Genomic DNA, 6,000 nt, shown 5'->3' on the forward strand with positions numbered 1-6,000 from the left:
GATTCTTTTTCCTTCAGTCAAAAGCAGCTTGCTGAGATGCCAGCCCACCTTGGGGATGTACAGTGACAGCCCTGAGCTGGCCCAGCCCCTTTCCCTAAGGCTGCTCTGGGGGAGGGGGGCAGGTTTGGGGGAGTAGAGTGCAGGGGATTGAAGCAGGGGAAACAGGGTGTGCGGGTCAAGGGGGGCTAGAATTGGGGGAGCAGGTTCACGGGCCAGGGGCTGGGCAGGGGTGGACCTGGGCACCTGGTACGTGAGGGAACCCCAACTTCCCGTCCCTGCGTCACACGCCCTTCCCCTGCAGGGTTGGCATGTGCCCCCCTGCCCAGTCCCCATCCTACTCCCTGGCAGCAGGCAGAGGGGCGTGCTGGGGGGCTCTAAGTTCAGTGGCGTCTCGACTCCTATCCACAGAACTTTAAAAATAGGGCCGTGGTAAAGTCCGTCTCTACAGACCACAGCCGTCCCAGAGCTAAGAATATTCTTGAACCACTTAATAATTCAAGTCGGATCCAAATAGATTTTCCTGTTCACTTGTGGGCCTCTGTGTCCCTTTCCCAGGCCCCCACCCTGCCTGGAGGCTGGGAGGGAGACACTCTAAGAATCGCATGGGCCTGGCCTTTGGAGCCTCTGAGACCCCAGCCGGTCCTGCGTCCCCTCTCCTATGGCACTCAGGATCAGAAGACACACCAGGACTGGAGTGGTCCTTGAGGATCTGGCCAAGGTCAGGCCCCAGGGAGGGGCCCCTCTGGTGGTCCTAGCTGTCCCAAGCCCCACCCCTACTCTGGCCACAGGCATTGGACTGTTTGAATCTGGATCTGAGCTGGATCTTGGCCCCTTGCACAGCATCTGACCTGAGCCACGCACCTCTCATGGGGACCTTGTCCTCCAGGGCCAAGGGCAGCATGGGCTCCAGGAGAGCCAGCCTTGCCCCTCACACCCCAGTGGCTGGTACACGCCCACCCCAGGGCCTGTGCCTGCCTCCTCTGCGGAAGAGTCCCTGAAGGGCCTGGCCTGGGGCTCCTTGTCCTGGTGGAAGTGGCTGTGTACAGGCAACCAGGGCCCTGGGTTCCAGACCAAGGCCTCTGTACTTGTGTGCTGTGTGTGCTTGGGTAAGCCACTTCACCTCTCTGAGCCTCTTTCCTTATCAGTGGGATGGATTGCCAATGCTTTTAGAATAAGCCATGGTGTTTGGGGCAGGAAGGTGTATCTGACAGGTGCCCTGAGGCCTGAGTCACCCTCTCCTCCAGGGACAGTGCCCAAGCTGCAGACACCCCTCACCCACCCCTGTCACCCCCCAGGCTCTGGTCTTTCAAACAGGAACTCTGGGTGGAGGGGTGCTACCTGGGAATGCTTGGGGGAGCCCACACTTGCTAGTGGGGGAGGTGCTCACCAGCCTGGCCCCCAACCCTGGCGGCAGCCCAGCCTTAACAGTCCCTGCTGAACTTCCCTGGCCAGGCCCCGAGTGGAGTTTTACCAAATTATTAATTAAGGGCAAAGCCATGCGGCAGCGCTGACATCCAAATGAATAGCACGCGGTGTAATTAGGCGAGGTGTCATGGAGATGATGGAGCGCCGCCTGCTATCCCCGATTCACCTCCCCGGCAAGCAGGAGGTGTCCTACCACCATGGACGGCTGGTGTGGGGCCAGTTGCGGGTGCGGCTAAAGCAGCCAGCTGACAGCTATTGCGGGTGCCACAGGCCCTGTAGATAGGGCTGGGCTCCTCCCCCAGGGACAGGCACCCCTTCCCCTCTGATTGCCATGGGCAGAACCCAAAAGGGAGTAAAGTGCAGAAAGAGGCAGGCAAGGTGGGAGGGAGGCTAAGGCAGGAGGGAGGAGGACCAGGACAGATCTGCAGATAGACCCAGAGCAGCCCAGAGAGGAGTATGAAGGGAGCACAGGAGAGCCGAGAGGGCCAGGGGAGGAGGTGCAGAATCCAGGAAGACAGGACAGGCCTCGGGGCCCTACCCTGGAGTTGTGTGGGCCTGACAGAGAGCTGGGAGCAGGGAGCAGCTTGAGAACTTTTGGTTTTGTTTTTTAGTTACTTACATTCATGTATTTTTTGTTGTTTGAGATGGAGTCTTGCTCTGTCACTGAGGTTGGAGTGCAGCGGCGCAATCTTGGCTCACTGCAATGTCTACCTCCTGGGTTCGAGTGATTCTCCTCCCTCAACCTCCTGAATAGCTTGGATTACAGGCGCGCCACCACACCCAGCTAATTTTTGTATTTTTAGTAGAGACAGGGTTTCACCATGTTGGCCAGGCTGTTCTCGATCTCCTGACCTCAATGATCCACCTGCCTCAGCCTCCCAAAGTGCTGGGATTACAGACGTGAGCCACCGCTCCTGGCCTACATTTCATGTATGCTTTTAATCAACATCATAAATTGACAGTTTGAATAATCGAACAATACAAGGCTTCTGATGAAAAACCAGCACCTCTTTCCTGATTCCCCCTTCTCAGAGGCAAACTTTTATGTGATTGTAGCTGATTCTTTTTGGTATTTACTTCTGAATAGCCATGCTCATGTTCCTGCTGCTGCTGCTTTTTTTTTTTTCTCCTTTTCAGATTGAGAAATTTACCCATGTCCTTCCCACGATGGCGGCTGAAGGCTTGTTCTCTCACACATGCCCCCCCACACTCTCCCACCAGCTTCTCCTTTTGATTGAATCCGAATTCAATGTATGCACTATTATTTCTCAGCATACACTCTTCCCAGCTGAGTAATGTATTGTAATTACATTTCCTTTCTTGTACAACCTCTTATTTTTCCTGGACTTAATAACTGCCTCATTTAGGGGATTGGGTGGATATTCTGTGTACCCATTACTTATTTATCCCAAACCCTGCCATGGAAGTATAAACCTCCTTTTGGTTCATTAAAGACATCCAGCCCATCTGGGCACAGTGGCTCACGCCTGTAATCCCAACACTTTGGGAGGCTGAGGCGGGAGAATTGCTTGAGCCCAGTAGTTCGAGACCAACTTGACAACATAGTGAAACCCCATCTCCATCCCTATTTACTTTTAAATAAAAGATTTTTAAAATTAAAAACATCCAGGCCAGGCTGCGCCGGGCCCGCCTCACTGTAGGGGACTGCGCCGGGCATGCCTCACTGTAGGGGACTGCGCTGCTGCTGTCCTTGGTGCTGAAGTCAAGGCTGGGGCTGGAGCCTCTCCTCCAGCCTCACTCCTCTTCAGCTTCCACCAGGCTTCCCCTCCATTCCTGCCCAAGACCACCTGGGGAGCAGACCCCAGGCCCTCCTCAAGATTGCCGATCCCAGCCCTCGTCCCAGCCCAGGCCGTCTCTCCCAGGCCTTGCCTCTGTGTACCACGTGGTCTTCCTCCCCAGGGGGCTCCTCCATGTAGCCCTGGCAGACAGCTTGAATCCTGGAGTTGCAGCAGCTGGATGTCTGAGTGGTGATCTCTTGTGTATAATCAGAACTCTCCAGGTTACATGTGACAAAAACCAACTTAAGCAAAGCTGGGACCTCGTTAGTTCACTCCAGGAGGCAGCACTGCCCTGCGCGGCCTGGCCCTGGCTCCCCTCCTCTCCGGGAGGCTGCTCCCTCATCAGCCCAACATTGCTTCCTCACCCACATAACAATCCTCGGCAGAGTGAGCCCTGCTGTCCCAGCGGCCCCAGCGGCCCCAGCCAAGGCCCAAGACTGACACTTGTTGGCTGGCCAGGCTTGAGTCACGTCTTCCCCTGAACCCCTCAGTATGGCCTGGGGCCGGGGGGCCAAGTGCCCAGCGCAGAGCTAGAGCCTGAACCAGCCTCAGAGCACCTTGTAGAGGGGGACTTCTCAGCAGAATGGCACTCTTGCCAGGAGAAGGAACACCTGGTTGAGAACACCGAGGTCAGGGGACCCTCTCAAGAAGGGTCAGTGGCTTCAGGATCTCTCATGAAGCTTCATCTCCAAGGCCCAAGGAGAGCAACAGCGTCCCATCTTGTCTCCAGGTAATTCTATTCCAGTGCCAGCAGGGAACAGCGTGATTAAGGCTCCATTATTAACTTGCCAATCTTGTTTCTGGGGCACAGACGCTAACGGCTTAGGGGACCCAGTTGGCATATAACGAGGTCTCCATGACAAATTACTTGGTTATCAAGTAACTATCTGGGGAAATGTCAAGCAGGATCCATCATGCTGGCAGGAAGAGAGAGCCAATTAACCCAGAGCAGCTCGTCCGACCCACCGTTGCTGCGTCCAGCAGGGCCAGGAATGAGAGAAAGGACCTGTGGAGTCCGGAGCGGGGCGGCCCCTCCACCCCACAGGGACAGTGTGACGCTGGCTGCGGCTGCACTGGCGGAGGCTTCTGCGGCCATGCCTCGCAGGCTCGGCTCACCACTCTTGCCTGTACCTGCCTGTGTCCATTCATTCATTCCACAGTCACCTGCATGTCAGACCTGGACCGGGCACGGGTGGGAGAGGTGACTGAGGGCTGGGGTTAGGGAGGGACACACGTGCAGACTGCAGACAGGTGACCCTGTCTCATGTGGTCTCTGCAGTGAGCAAGGTGGGTAACAGCATCTCAGGACAGGGAGGACAGTTCATTCTAAAGGTGGGGGTGGGGTGCAGCGTCGCAGAGCTGGGAGGAGGAGAGAAGAGTTCATCTAAGTGGGAGTGAGGGGGTGGGGGCAGGACAGAGAGTGCATCACCGAGCTGGGAGGTGGAGGAGGAGGAACCAGGTCCCCTAGACGAGGGGCAGGGTGGGTGGCCACCAGGCAGAGGGTGCCCAGGCACAGCAGGGGACGGGGCTGCTCCAGGCTTGAGGCAAGGAACCATTGACCGTGCACTGTCGGGACCTGAGCAGAATCCGGCTCTGCCGTCGCTGCACTGGGAGATCTTGAAACAGTTTAGTAAAACCTTGCTGAACCTGTTTTCTTATCTATAAAATGGAGATAATAATCCCCAGTTCTCGGAGTGTTGTGGGAATTAACAGTGTGGCCCCTATTGGTGCTGGCTGAACCTGGTTCCTCGTCCTCCTCCCTGCAAGGGAGGCCTTGGATCCGCCTCACTGGTGAAGGCTCACAGGGTGCACATGCCAGCGCAGAGGCGCAGGGAGGAGGGAGGCATCCTGGAGGAGGTGGCTTGGGCTGACGGCTGGCACATGGATGGGCCAGAGGCCGAGGGGCAGGATTCAGGGACTTTGGTCACTTATCAAGGTCAAAGCCCAGGACTTTTTGCGTTTTGCTTTGTCTTCAGCAAAGGCCCTTGGGTCACCTGGGATGTGTCCCACCCTGGTGAGAACCAGTGACCAAGCCCTGGCCCCACCCTGTCCCCTGGCCTTTGCCTGTGCCTGTGCCCCCACCCTGCCCCTCTGGTAGCCCCCTCCCCTTGCCTACTTGAGGGTGATTGGCAGCTGCCTCTTCCCAGCCCCCCAGGCCATGGCACGGATCCTCAAGCCTATTCATGATGCAGACATATGGCACCTCCATGGGGGGCTTGGAGGAAACTGCCAATTGCGAGAGTGCAGCGTGTCCCCATTCCAGCCCTGCCTGAGCAAAACAAACGCGAGCCGCGAGGGGAGCAGAGGCGGCCCGGGGGCGTGCGCATGTGTGCGGGTGTGCCTGTGTGTCTGCAGCTCACACCGCGGGGGTGCCGGGAGGAGGGGAGGCTGCCCGCTCCTTGGGAGTCTGTGGCTTTCAGACGCTTCTGGGGGCTCGGCTACTGGGGTCCTAAGGAGACGAGGTGCCCCCTTCACTCCGCCCCGCAGGCTGTACCGCTCCTGTCTTGAGGCCTCTTTCACCTCCCCACACCTCTTACCCGGGACTCCGGGCTGGAGGCTGTGAACAGCCCTGGGAGCAGATCCTGGCGATGCTCTCATTCTTTCTGGAATCAGGACGTTCCACCCAGTGTCAAGCCCAAGTCCCCAGGGCTCCAGGCTTAGCCAGAGTCTTCTGTTTTATTGGAGGTGGTGCCACCCCCATATCACTGGGGGCACTGCAGCCACCAGTGCATGGCCCCCTAGGCCCCTGCCCCATGCTGGGCTCGCCCTCCTAGGC

This window comes from Macaca nemestrina, chromosome 17 (assembly GCF_043159975.1).
Source record: "Macaca nemestrina isolate mMacNem1 chromosome 17, mMacNem.hap1, whole genome shotgun sequence".
Lineage (NCBI taxonomy): Eukaryota > Metazoa > Chordata > Mammalia > Primates > Cercopithecidae > Macaca > Macaca nemestrina.